This window comes from Piliocolobus tephrosceles, unplaced genomic scaffold (assembly GCF_002776525.5).
Source record: "Piliocolobus tephrosceles isolate RC106 unplaced genomic scaffold, ASM277652v3 unscaffolded_39702, whole genome shotgun sequence".
In the NCBI taxonomy this organism is placed as follows: domain Eukaryota; kingdom Metazoa; phylum Chordata; class Mammalia; order Primates; family Cercopithecidae; genus Piliocolobus; species Piliocolobus tephrosceles.
The window spans coordinates 1,113-4,592 of record NW_022323979.1 but is presented as its reverse complement, the minus strand read 5'-3'; the positions used below and the strand labels follow the sequence as shown (position 1 = coordinate 4,592).

General features: G+C 51.3%; 1 pseudogene across 1 annotated transcript; it reads right to left on the bottom strand.

Annotated features, from left to right (window-relative positions):
* Positions 1-601: 601 nt before the first annotated feature.
* On the bottom strand, positions 602-1,925 carry LOC113223190 (annotated as a pseudogene). Its single transcript, XR_003308633.2, has one exon. The product of XR_003308633.2 is annotated as a keratin, type I cytoskeletal 18 pseudogene (transcript).
* Positions 1,926-3,480: the final 1,555 nt, after the last annotated feature.

Below are 3,480 nucleotides of genomic sequence, written 5' to 3'. Positions count from 1 at the left end.
TGTGCAGGCTGGAGTGCAATGGGGCGATCTTGGCTCACTGCAACCTCTGCCTCCTGGGTTCAAGTGATTCTTCTTCCTCAACTTCCGGAGTAGCTGAGATTACAGGCATCCGCCACCATGCCTGGCTGATTTTTGCAATTTCAGTACAAACAGGGTTTCGCCATGTTGGCCAGGCTGCTCTCGAACTCCTGACCTCAGGTGATGCACCCTCCTTGGCCGCCCAAAGTGCTGGGATTACAGGTGTGAGTGCCCAGCCTGATTTTTGTATTTTTAATAGAGGAGGGTTTTTGCCATGTTGTCCAGGCTGGTCTCAAATGCCTGACCTCAGATGATCCGCCCACCTCAGCCTCCCAACATGCTGGGATTATAGGAGTGAACCACCACGCCCAGCCCTCTATGTTTAATCTTTTGAGGAGCAGCCGGACTGTTTTCCAAAGTAGTTGCACCATTTTACAATCTCCCAGGAGTATAGGACAGGTCTAGTTTCTCCACTCCCTTGCCAACACTTTGTTGTTAGATGTCTTTTTTTTTTTTTTTTCCAATGAACTCTGAACTTTTTATTGGCCTCCTGCTCCCCAAAGGGTACCCTGCTTCTGCTGGCTTAATGCCTCAGAACTTTGGTGTCGTTGGTCTCAGACACCATTTTGCCATCCACTATCCGGCGGGTGGTGGTCTTTTGGATGGTTTGCATGGAGTTGCTGCTGTCCAAGGCATCACCAAGATTGAATTCCTCACCATCTTCCAGCAGGCGGCGGTAGGTGGCAATCTCAGCTTCCAGCTTGACCTTGATGTTCAGCAGGGCCTCATACTCCTGGGCCTGTCGCTGTCCCTCTGCCCGGGTCTGTGCCAGCTCTGACTCCAGGTGCAGCAGGATCCCATTGAGCTGCTCCGTCTGTAGGGTGTAGCGGGCCTCCACCTCCCTCAGGCTGTTCTCCAAGCTGGCCTTCAGATTTCTCATGGAGTCCAGGTCAATCTCCAAGGACTGGACTGTACGTCTCAGCTCTGTGAGCGTCGTCTCAGCAGCTCCAACCTCGGCGGACTGTGTGGTGACCACTGTGGTGCTCTCCTCAATCTGCTGAGACCAGTACTTGTCTAACTCCTCTCGGTTCTTCCGAGCCAGCTCGTCATATTGGGCCCGGATGTCTGCCATGATCTTGGCGAGGTCCTGAGATTTGGGGGCATCTACCTCCACGGTCAACCCAGAGCTGGCAATCTGGGCTTGTAGGCCTTTTACTTCCTCTTCGTGGTTCTTCTTCATAAAGAGCAGCTCCTCCTTGAGAGCCTCAATCTCTGTCTCCAGCTGCAGACGAGTGACATTGGTGTCATCAATGACCTTGTGGAGCCCATGGATGTCATTCTCCACAGACTGGCGCATGGCCAGCTCTGTCTCATACTTGACTCTAAAGTCATCAGCAGCAAGACGGGCATTGTCAATCTGCAGAACGATGCGGGCATTGTCCACAGTATTTGCGAAGATCTGAGCCCTCAGGTCCTCGATGATCTTGAAGTAATGGCTCCAGTCTCTGACCTGGGGTCCCTTCTTCTCCAAGTGCTCCCAGATTTTGCTCTCCAGCCTCCGGTTCTCGGTCTCCAGGCTCCTCACTCTGTCCAGGTAAGAGGCCAGGTGGTCGTTCAGGCTTCGCATGGTCTCCTTCTCGTTCTGGATGCCTCCCATTCCTGCCAGACCCCCGGCCATCCCTGAGGCCAGGCCCCCGGACCCCATGCCACCCCGGAAGCTGGTGGAGCGGGACACGGAGATCCGGGAACCAGAGCCCCCGGCGCCTGCATAGACACTGGCCGCGCTGCTGACCGGCCGGGTGCCGTAGCTGGGCGCCTGGACAGAGCCCAGGGACCGGTAGTTGGTAGAGAAGGTGGAGCGAGTGGTGAAGCTCATGCTGTATGGGAGGAAGGCGAGACGACAGGACTCAGGCTTTGCCGACCTAGATGTCTTTTTATAATAGCCATGCTAGTAGTGTGAAGTGGGACCACATTGTGCTTTTGATTTGCATTTCCCCGATGGCTGTGATCCAAGGCCTTTTTGTAACCAGAATTTGCAGTTAAGGTTGTTTGTCTACCCAACTGTCATTTTCACCAGATGTGGTGATGGCTCTGGAGGACTTCAGGTTGTCCACTTTTCACTTTTTTTTCAGCAGCACAGCAGTGCCCTTTGCATTGTGATTATAATTAGCCACCCTGTCACTCAAAGCCTTCTTGAGCACCACTTGCATGCCAGGCACTGTGCTGGTTGTTGGGGAGACAGCAAAAAAGCAAGATCTCACCCCTTGGAAAGTATGGTGGTAAGCATGTGGCCCTGCTTTCTCACCTCCTAGCCTTGTGGCCTTGGCCTTTCCCATGCTCAGTTTCGTTGTCTGTGAAATAAGGTTGCTCTGGGAGTTACACAGTGAGCACTTAGCACAGTGTCTGGTACATAGCGAGTGCTCACTAAGTATTTTTTATTGTTAAAAGTGAAGGCAGGCATGGTGGCTCCTGCCTGTAATTTCAGCACTTTGGGAGGCCGAGGTGGCCGGATCACTTGAGGTCAGGAGTTCGAGACCAGCCTGGCCAACATGATGAAGCCCTGTCTCTACTAAAAATACAAAAATTAGCCGGGTGTGGTGGTGTGTGCCTGTAATCCTAGCTGCTGGGGAGGCTGAAGCAGGAGAATCACTTGAATCAGGGATGCAGAGTTGCAGTGAGCTGAGATCATGCCACTGTGCTCCAGGCTGGGCAACAGAATGAGACTCCGTCTCAAAAAAAAAAAAAAAAGTGAAGCCAGACAATATAATAAATACTACAGTAACAGATAATGAGATGTGATAGGGGAAGTACAGAGTGTCATGGGAGCACAGAGTGGCCATCCCCAGCCCAGTTCAGGGTCTAGGAAAGGCTATCCAAAGGAAGTGATGCTTAAATTGAGAGGTGATGGATAAGCAGGAGTTGGCTAGATCAGATCAAGAGCAGTGTATGTGTGAGAGTGTGTGTGTGTGTGTGTGTTCCTGGCAGGTGGAACAGAAGAGGCATGGTATACTGGGGAGACTGAAATGTGTTCAGAATGTCTAGAGCAGCGCTGTCCAATAGAACTCTATGTTTATGAAAAATTTCTCAGGCCAGGCATGGTGGCTCACGCCTGTAATCCCAGAAATTTGGGAGGCTGAGGCGGGAGGATCTCCTGAGGTCGAGAGTTCGAGACCAACCTAACCAACATGGAGAAACCCCGTATCTACTAAAAATACAAAATTAGCCAGGCTTGGTGGTGTATGCCTGTAATCCCAGCTACTCAGGAGACTGAGGCAGGAGAATCGCTTGAACCCAGGAGGCGGAGGTTGCGGTGAGCTGAGATTGTATTGTTACACTCCAGCCTGGGCAACAAGAATGAAATTCTGTCTCAAAAAAAAAAAAAAAAAAAAAAAGAAAAAAGAAAAGAGAAAGAAGAAAAGAAAAATTTATCTATCTGGGTGCTGCCCGATATGGTAGCCACTA